Genomic DNA, 10,950 nt, shown 5'->3' on the forward strand with positions numbered 1-10,950 from the left:
TTTAAAAAAAAAACTCAACATGGTTTACAACAACTCTCGGTGAGGGGCTTCCCTTTCCAGAAGCTGCAGTATGAAATGCTGCAATACAATTGTGACAGGAGCGAGATCATTTATTGTACTTCTGCTCATAGATCTGCCCTGGCTGCCAACTTGTTACTGGACCAAGTTCAAGATTTTACTTGTTCGCAGTTTGGTCAGACTCATGTTGGTGGCTTCGAGAACACTGTCCAACCATCTTGTCCTCTGTCGCCCCCTTCTCCTTGTGCCCTCCATCTTTCCCAACATCCTTGTGCCCTCCATCTTTCCCAACATCAGGGTCTTTTCCAGGGAGTCTTCTCTTCTCATGAGGTGGCCAAAGTACTGGAGCCTCAGCTTCAGGATCTGTCCTTCCAGTGAACACTCAGGGCTGATTTCCTTAAGAATGGATAGGTTTGATCTTCTTGCAGTCCATGGGACTCTCAAGAGTCTCCTCCAAGATTTTACTATTGGTATCTAAAGTTCTCAACAGCTTGGAACCAGTTTACACAAGGGTCACCTTGTCCTGTGTTTGCCTTTTCAACCACTTCAGTCAGCAGAAACTTGCACTTTTACAAGTATCATATAATTTCCCATTCTGTGTTTACAATGAGTTGATATTTTTGTGCAGCTGCAGCACCTATACTTTGAAACTCCCTGCCCATTGACTTTAGGCAGGTATTATGGCTAATATATGGTTTTATATGTGCTTTATTGATGATCACTTTACTTAGATTAGTTTTGTTTAACAGTTTTGTGAATTTTAGCTGTGTTCTACAATTAGAGAGTTATGTGATTAAGCAGTCTACATAAAAAAATGAATAAAAGTCCCATCATCCTGATCATCGCTGTACTGTGGAGGCTGATGGGAAACTGGAGTCTCAACTCTGTCTGGAGGGTCACGGGTTTCAGGTGTAAGAAATAAACTCACTTAAGACAGTGTATGCTAGAGAGAGAGACATAAAGGCAACAGAGGACACACAAAAAGGATACAACCAGCTCCCCCTGCTTTCCTCAGACACTAGAATGAATCCTGTAGCTAGCAGTAAGATTGTCATCACCACACATTTTGTTGCATACAGGAATATCTAGTAACAAGCTATATCCTTCATTTATTGAAGGCATTTTCCATATGATAACTGAGTGGCTACACTAGTTCTCAACATTGCGCAGTGCAGATTACCACAGGTAAGTTTCTCATTATACGCAAAATAAGTAGACCAAGTTATGCAATAATATCTATCCAAATATAATCCTTAGATCTTCCAAATTCCAAACTTCAGGGGCAGGAGGAGCAGGCTTTGAAAGAGCAGGTCTGAGGGCAACAGCTAATCAATGATAAACAGCTGTGTGCAACATCTGGTGTAAAGGGGCTCTGTATAGGACACCTGAACTTGGCCCTAGGAAACGAGGGACATTGCATTCTTTCAATCTGCAAAAACACCCACAAACTGTCTGACATCTATGATATGATGGTCCCTCTTGTCAGTGTGGTGTAGTGGTTAAGAGTGGTATACTCGTAATCTGGGGAACCGGGTTTCGTGTCTCCGCTCCTCCACATGCCAGCTTCTGGGTGACCTTGAGCTAGTCACACTTCTTTGAAGTCTCTCAGCCCCACTCACCTCACAGAGTGTTTGTTGTGGGGGAGGAAGGGAAAGGAGAATGTTAGCCGCTTTGAGAGTCCTTCGGGTAGTGAAAAGCGGGATATCAAATCCAAACTCCTCCTCCTCCTCTTCTTCTTCTTCTTCTTCTTCTCTTCTTCTCTCTTCTTCTTCTTCTTCACGTTTCTCTCCTCCTTTTTGCTTCAGAAACACCTGATTAGAAATCCAAGTCTGCAATCTATCAAGTTCCTGTTACAGTATTTGACAGCAGCAAACAAAATTGATGTGCCAAATTAATTGGCCTTCCTCCTAAATTCAGCCTCATTTAGTTTCATTATATAATTACAGGCCCGGACCTGTTTTATGCAGTGAAAAAAATATATGCCTCCTAGCCCTGAAAGCATTCATCATGTATAAACATATTTCTGCATCTTCCCTTTGAGAACACATTGTAGCCCATTCCCAGCATAAAAAGAGCCTTTGAGCAGAAAGGACTGGGTGATGTTTTTCCTCCATCCATCTGGCACCCGGACCTAAGCATTTGCATCAGCTTGTCTGTCTACAGGCAAGTGTAAATATCCTTTTTTATTGCATGCTGGTGCAGCCATCAGGAGCCTTATCCTAGGAATGCATTTGCTGAAAAAATAAGTATTGTGACTGAACCACTAGAGTAGGGTTGCTTGAGCTTTTGGGAGAAAATCACAAAAAAATCACGTTTTTAAGCTGCCAACATCAGTTGCCATACATCTTAGATTTCCCCAGACTGTTGCTGGATTTCCCCCCAGACACTGCTTCCAACTGTAGTTTTCCGGGTAGGTCCAAGAAATTCCAGACGTATTGCAACACTGCACTAGAGGCTGCAGCTTCTTCCTATATGATGGCTGAACTGTTTTGCACCACTGTGGTAAAGTAGCATCCTTTTACGTCCTTCAAACCACATCTAATAGCTCTGTTGGGCAGAGTAAACAGTACCCCCAAACAGAATCCAGATCCTGCTTTGGGTTCCCAGCAGTAAGTACCTTCCTTCTTCCACTCAAGTCTAGTTTTGTGCTCTACAAGAAGCCCGGTAAACACATTTGGGAGAGATGAGAACACACACACACACACACTTTCAACCAAATGAACAAGACAGGTCGCCACATAGGAAACAAGCTGAAGAAAAGCAGTGCATCCCTCAATAAGAGCATTACTCTGAAACCAAACTCCATCTTTGTCATAAACAGGCAATGATGTCCCACTGGGATGTGAGTCTGAGCTGTTGCTGGCTCAGAACACCAGAACCTACTCAAAAGTAAGTTCCATTGAATTCAGGGGGACTTATTCCCAAGTCAATGGGTTTAGGATTGCAGCCAACTGTGCCTGAGTAACTTTTACTTGGAAGTTGGTGGCTGCATTCAAACAGTGCTTTCTTCTGTTTTCCTGATGTTTCTTTACCTCTTAATGTTCTTCTTCATGTACCCTTTCACATGGCACAAAAGCCATTTCTGGAAATCTATTGGATGTTTAGTGCTCATTTCTGCATTAATTGCTTCCAGTAAAAAAAGTCTTTTGCAACCCCGAGAACTCGGGGGAGTTTTGTGCTGTAATTTGCCCACCATTTCCATGAATCATACCATGTGATGAAATTTGGGGTGCTGTCTCAGCATATACCGGTAGTTCTCCCCACCCACCATTCCCATGGGTGAATCACAGAGAACCGAAGCATATACGTGCATAAAGGCTACATGTCTGATGACACCCACTGTCATGTCACACCACACCCATTGGTGCGAATGGCGGTATATTAATCAAAATGTCACAATTCCATAACTCAACAGGTAATGCAGTGCAAAAGGAATGTAGGGAACTGGAACAGAAGCTCTAGCATTATAAACAGAAAATCTAACACAATAATCCCCATGTCCGAATGCACCTGGTATTTAGGGAAGCAACTGTAGCGTAGCCATAGAGCAAAGACTAATAACAAAGGGTTAGAAGTCCTAAATAGTGTTAAAAACTTCTGGGCAGGTTAGCCAGGTCCTCACCTGGAAAATATGTCTGTTCTGCTTACTCTTTTTCTTTCTTTTTTAAAGGAAAGCTGAAAATTCAGCAAGTGACCTGGAATATCTTTAAGGGAGCCGCAGCGCCACCCAGTGGCTACAGCCCTGCTCTCACTATTGAGTGAGTGTAGTGATTCAAATGAAATAGATGGCACAGGATCCAGAATGCTAGACTACAAAGAATATCTTCAAGTGTAAGTTTAGCACAGCAGAAGCTCTCTACTATTCCACACAGAAATGCAACCCAGAGTGTTTAGTTCAAATGATTAGCAATCTATAATGCTATACAGTCATACTCAATGGAAAAAGCAATTAAAAGCCATTCATCTGCCTGACACCTAATGCAAGAAGCATAAAATCCCAAAGGGATCAAACAGTATGTAAATCAATTAAGTTAAAGCACACAAATCATTTACTGTATTTCATGTTTTGAGATGCTTGTTTGTAAACACTGAAACTGGAATTAATTTGTGGGGTTTTTTTTAAGGAAAATGTGATTTCGCACCCACAACCGCTATGAGGGTTGATTCTCAAGATGGTTTTCAATTAAGTTTCTATGGGAGATTATTTTAACACAATGATCTTAGTAGACAAAAAGAAAGAAGATGTAAATGTGAACAACATTTTCTCTCCCAATACTTGAGCATTGTCTTGTATTTCTAGATAGAAATGCAGCTTAATTACAGCTTACTATTGGGCCTAGCCAAGTCTGTATATTAGGATGCAGGCATTCATACAGTGGAATCATTGTACATGCCCCACTGTGCTATGTGAGATATATATTTATGAACAAGATTAATCCCAGTAGGTTCCAGTCAGGTTTGAGGTGCCACAGACAGCAGATCCACAGCATATATTTAAAACACATCTGGAACATGTTTAAAGCGCATTACTTTCCCAAAAGAACCCTGGGAATGGTAGTTTACCCCACACAGAGTCACAATTCCCAGCTGCTTTGGCTCCACTGGACACCGGTGCCACAGGGGGCGCTGCAACAATGATGTAGAATGAAGTGTGCGAAGAGAGAAGCATTGAATTTTAGTGTTGCATGGGGTGCTGCTGAAATTGAGAGCCCAAAGTCCATCACTGGTTGGGATCAGTTTTTTCCAAATTGTATTGTTGTGTTATCTCAGCAAGGTCATATAAGGCCAGGCCATGTACTTTATACATCCTTGAGAATCCTTTATGTCAGGCGTGGTGGACCTGATGTCATCTGGGTACTGTTGGACTTCAACTCTCATCAGCCCTAGCCAACATGGTCAGGCATGGTGTGAGCTGGAACCCACTAATGTCTGGCAGATGAGATAAAGGAGAAAGGGCTCCCTGATAGTGGGAAAACCAGGACCTTAGAGGCCTAATCGTAGAGCATATTAAGGCAATCACTGCTAATTTGTGTCCAGGACCGGTGCTAGGGTTTCTTGCGCCCTAGGCGAGACCACCTTCTGGTGCCCCCCACCGCCCGCACCCACCAAAGCCTGCTTTAGTGGGAGGTGGGGGGTGGTGGAGAGGCAAGCAGCAGTTTCTCCGCTGTAGGGGAGAAGCTGCTGTTCGCCCGTCCCGCCGCCCGCCCCTCCGCCAATGTCTGCTTTAGTGGGAGGCGGGAGGTGGTGGAGAGGCAAGCAGCAGTTTCTCTGCTGTAGCGGAGCCTGGCCAGCGCCCCCTCCATTTTGGCGCCCTAGGCAATTGCCTTAATGGACACGCCGGCCCTGTTTGTGTCTGTTAGCTAGCTGAGTTAGTTAGAACATGGTGCTACGAACACCAAGACTATGAGTTCAAGGTCCACACTGAGCTGACAGAAGCCTGTAGAGGGTCCCAGGTTTAATATCTGGCATCTCTAGTTAAAAGGGCCCATTCGCAGAGGTTAGGAAAGATCTGCACCAAGCTGCCAGTCAGTGTAGACAATAAGTGGACAAATACTGTAGCCTGGTTTTACATATGGCAACTTCCTGTATTCCTTGTGCAATGTCTTTTTAAGCTTATAATAGTATGTGCTGGGCTATTATATTATTATTGAAGATGTCACTCAGAGACAATCAGCTGTGGAGGCTGCATAGCTGGAAAGAATGATGCAAGGGCACAGTTGCAGAATACCTGGAGAACAGGTGGAGTTAAGGATGAGATATGATCAAGTGCTTTCTGTGACCCACTTTAAGGTCAACCCTGAGGAACATGGAACATCCCTATCTCTCTTTCAATAGGCTCATCTTAAGGCACACAGTAGGAACAGGCACAATCCTAGTCCCTGATCCCCTCTCAAGGCATGAATGTAGGTTGTACGAAAATGCTCCATGCATTCAACCCAAGCCATTGAAGCAGAAGAAAGAATCATGGGTGCAGCACACCCAGTTCCCCTTCCAGTTCATCAACTGGCAAGACAACGGAGAGGAGGAAGAGGATCCCAATGAGGGGTTGTAGCTGGGACTGGGACACCCCCTTCAAAAAGGGGATGAGGAAGCAGAGGTTGGTGTAGGAAATACTCACAGGGTGACAGAGGTTGAGGAGGGGGTCAGTGCACAGGAACCAAAGCAGCAGGGCCCATCACCAGAGCCAGAAGGGCCCCTGTCTCCACAAACATGGCAGGCTCTGAGGCGTAGGGAGCAGCAGGCAGGGCACTCCAGGAGGCTGAGACAGGCAAGGCCCCACAGCCCAGCTCCCTAGCTGACCAGGTGGGCTCACTAGCTCTGGGAGGTGGTGTGTGATTCCTCAGCAGGTGTAGGCTTGGAACAGTTGAGGGCCATCTGCTTCATCAAGCCCAGATGCTGCAATCAGCATGCAAAGCACAAAAAGGAAGCAGAGCTGAGGTGCTATTTCTGCTCAGATGCCCATGTTGATGGATCTCAACTTGGATACTCCAGGATCTCTGTGGGACTGTGCTTCAGTTTGGACTTTGGACATGTGGATTGAACCTGGGGACTTGACATACTGACTTGCTGCCAGGTAGGCCAGGGGTTCAGGACACCTGGAAGTAGAATTTTTCCATGATTGTTCTTACTGTCTGGAACACCCTCTACTCTGAGGTTCGCAATACATAATCAAGTTATCTGTTTTAGGTACTTTGTTGTTGGTTTGGGTGTGTGTGAGTTCATCACAGAGAATTCTCTTGTGCACTTGATCTTTTAGAAAGTAGGATTGAAATCTCCCACACTCACCCACCATCTGGGTGGGGATTTTTGCCTCAGTCCTGTTTGGTGAGTATCCTCCCTCTGTAGGTTAACTTAGGCCAGGGGTGAGTGTCAAAGTTGCCCCGCAGGCTGGCGGGAAATAAAGATCTGGCCCACCAGGCCAGAAAGGTTTCCCACCCCATCTAAAGAAGAGTCCAAATGCATAGTGAACAGCTTTCCAAAATATATAATAGGTAAAGCTGCCATTCTGTGTTGAATACATACCTGGTGATTAATGCAGACCTGCCTGTGCCATCATTTGTGAAATGCCCTTTCAACAGAAAGGGTCTGATAGATTTAGCATCTTCTAGAGACCAAATGTCTATGCTTGATACATTGAAATGAGAATGCTTTGCAGACTCATAACACAGCCACCCTCAAATGAGTCAGCAGCAACAACAGATGGCTTACGACATGCACATGAGGTGTTCATACAGAAGAAAATTAAACAAATAAAATGAAGATTGCTGAGGAGTGGCGCTAGACACATCTTGTCAGATGTTTAATTAGGCAGAAGAAACATCCTAAATTTTAATTGCTTCCATTTTGGATGTGCTGTGCAATCCAATTTAAATTGCTTCAGTAAGGGCCTTTGAGGTTTCATTTGGACACAGCAATCCAAAGTGGGGGGGGGGAGGGGGAGGTTAGGGATGCAATACGCCCTGTGGCCTCCTTCTAAGGGACTCTAGGACTGTAACCTTAGAAAGGATTGGCACATACAGCACCATCATTTACTTATCAAATCCATAGTGTCCTCCTGTTTTTACAGGAAAGGTCATAGAAGTTAAATGGGTTAAATGAGTATGTGTATTTGTTCACATAACTACCCATTCACTCAGGTTGTTTTCATCTGTTCTGATATTCACAAGGGATTTAATACACTATGGTGGAGAGGGCAGCATTTGTGACACTCTCCCTTCTGCAAATATCACAACTCATGTTCACATAGTTTAGATTGCCCTTTAACTAATGTAGTTATGGAAATCACAACATCTCTTTGTCTTTGACTTCCCAGTCCTCTAAAACTAGCAATGGACTAAAAAGTTTCAAAATGGAGCCCACTATCAGCACAATTATTAGGTGAAGATGGTAAACTGACAGTTTCAGATGTCTTAAAGACTGGCACTCTAATAACACTCACAAATGCTAAATTCATGACGAGGTTAACTGTGTCAACTTAAAGCGGGGCTTGATTTCATTCTCATTTACTAGTTGCTTTATCAGTTCCTTTCTGCTTTTGATTGCATTATTCTTTTAATCACACTGCAACATGTTTGTAAGTTTCCCCTGCTTATACCTTGATGGATTTTCATCATGCATATAATCATCTGAACTCGCACTATTATTTCTCTGTTGTTGTTGTTCAGTCGTTTAGTCGTGTCCGACTCTTCGTGACCCCATGGACCAGAGCACGCCAGGCACACCTATCTTCCACTGCCTCCCGCAGTTTGGCCAAAATCATGCCAGTCGCTTCGAGAACACTGTCCAACCATCTCATCCTCTGTCGTCCCCTTCTCCTTGTGCCCTCCATCTTTCCCAACATCAGGGTCTTTTCCAGGGAGTCTTCTCTTCTCATGAGGTGGCCAGAGTACTGGAGCCTCAGCTTCAGGATCTGCCCTTCCAGTGAGCACTCATTATTTCTCTACTGCCCCTGTATTTAGAACTGTGTTTCACTAAACCTTTGGCACAGTGGCATGACAGTTTTGCCTAGTCTTGGTAAGCTTAGCCGAAGTCCAATTTCCTCATATCATCTGAGGGTGGTGGCCAACTGGGTGAAACAGGATTAGTGTTATAAAAGGAACAATGATAATTAAGTAAATACAATTGACAATTGTAAAGGTTATCGTCCTCAAGCTGCACATCCTCAGCAGCACACACAGATGCAGAGTAAACTGCAGTATCTAAACAGACTTTTGGGTACAGCTGGGAAATGCACTTCTGTTTGCATTGTACCTACAAGGCTGCATTTCTGATTCTTTGTATAATTTTTGAAATCCGGCCAAACCTAAGAACCTCAGAATCCCATCAGCTTCAACTGAAATAATGTCTGCAATCCCATGCACATTTATTCGGGAACAAATCCCAGTGTACTTAGTAGGACTGACTTCTGAGACACCGATGCTTTGAATAAATTCCTCACTTTGGAAATTAAGAACTTTGAAGATAATGTAGCCAAATCTAAAGTTCTTAAAGTTAAAAGATGCTTACCTGTAGCAGTGTAATGCTTTCCACTATTATTTTTTAACACCTGGTGGTTTTACTCTTCCATTGAATTATTCCAGCATGAAGAAGTATGCTTGCCAATATCCATAAAAATGAAAATAGTATTATATGATCAACCTTTTTCTGAGGGTTTTAGATTCCAGAGAGAAGCACAGTTTTGATTGTATATCAAAATGAGAATTTATTAAGATGGCTCATGTGAGCCACCTAGTGCCAAACATAAAATAGTACAAGGGTGTTTTTTCCATTCAAAAAAACAACCATCACCCTGTTGTTACATCATGAAGCAATTAAGGGTGCATGGGCTCACTGAAAAAGCTCAGGCCAGAAAATTAAGAAATCATTGTCATACACAACCAGTAGTCACATTGTTCTGAACTAGTCATGACCTAGTTCTGCACCAGTTATACATGTGAACTGAAGTCATACTTTATCTCTGGCCTGTGGAAATGCATAGCATTTCAAGCTCCAAATCTTTGATAGGAAAGGTGCACAATTAAGGAAGTAAATACAATATTGGCGTACAAGCAGCTAGGCAAGATGTGTTTTGCTTGTTCTTAAAATGAAGCAAGAGACTAGTTTCTGTCTCCCTTCTTCATCTTCCTCCTCCCCATTAGAACCCCCCCCCCATAAAGCCTGGGTTGTGAGGCGGTGTGTGCATCAGCTTTGGATGAATATGGAACCAAAGGGTAGGGGTGCTTCCTTGGAGGTAGTCAATCTTCAGTCCAAGGAAAAGCACACCTTTCCCAAAGGGGCCTGGAGCAGTTACACACACACCTCTTCAAAGCCTTTATTTTCTCTCTCTGGAAGTCCGCTGATGTCAAAGTGCTGTCTCCTCTGACTTCCATGGAGTGGGGTGGGAATCTGCCCCTCTAAAAATGCCTGCTGGGTAAGTTCACCCCTTGCCAAGGAGTGTTTCCCCAATACTTCTTAATGGAGAAGCTGCTTCTCCCCACCGTTTTCAGGGAAACCTTCTATATTCTGCCCCAAGAAAGTTGATGGAGGCAGTACTGTCTCCATTGACAAACATGGGGAAAGAAAGCTAAAGTGAGACTCTGCCTCTGTCTTCAAAGCGGGCCTTGACTAAAGGGGACTCGCATGAAGCAACTTCCTGTCTGAAACAGTCAATCATAACCACCCTCTACCTCACTCACGCATGTTATAGCTCTGGGAGCAGTGTAAAGGTAAAGGGACCCCTGACCGCTCGGTCCAGTTGTGGACTCCTCTGGAGTTACAGCGCTCATCTCACTCTATTGGCCGAGGGAGCTGGTGTTTGTCCGCAGACAGCTTCCGGGTCATGTGGCCAGCATGACTAAGCCGCTTCTGGCGAACCAAAGCAGTGCACGGAAAGGCTGTTTACCTTCCCGCCGGAGCGGTACCTATTTATCTGCTTGCACTTTGACATGCTTTCGAACTGCTAGGTTGGCAGGAGCAGGGACTGAACAACGGGAGCTGTGGTCTAAACTACTGAGCCTAGGGCTTGCCGATTGGAAGGGAGCAGTGTAACTCCCCACTAAAATAGACCTAGTTAGAGGAGCTGTTACTACCCAAAAAGATACTCTAATAATATACATTTTTAAAGAAAGGTAGCTCTCAGTGCAGTGATAAATGCCATTCTTGAAGGTTTGAGAGGAAGCTGGCAACCCCTGCCCTCCCCATCTTCCATCCCTTTCATAGTGAAAATTATCCATATGGTAAAGATGCTTGACATGAATTACTACTAGCAAGCACTATTGAGTCTGTGGTATTTTCCTTTATTCAACAGCAGGAAGGGTGTGAATAGCAAGTAAGAAGGGCACCTGCTTGGTTTCAAATGGATAGTTTAATCTCACTATTTAACAGAGTTTTTAAAAAAGACAAATATATCCACATTCATTTTTATTATTTTACATTAGGTTCAATTTTGCGCCC

The sequence above is a fragment of the Lacerta agilis genome, chromosome 7, assembly GCF_009819535.1.
Source record: "Lacerta agilis isolate rLacAgi1 chromosome 7, rLacAgi1.pri, whole genome shotgun sequence".
NCBI classification, from domain to species: Eukaryota; Metazoa; Chordata; class Lepidosauria; order Squamata; family Lacertidae; genus Lacerta; species Lacerta agilis.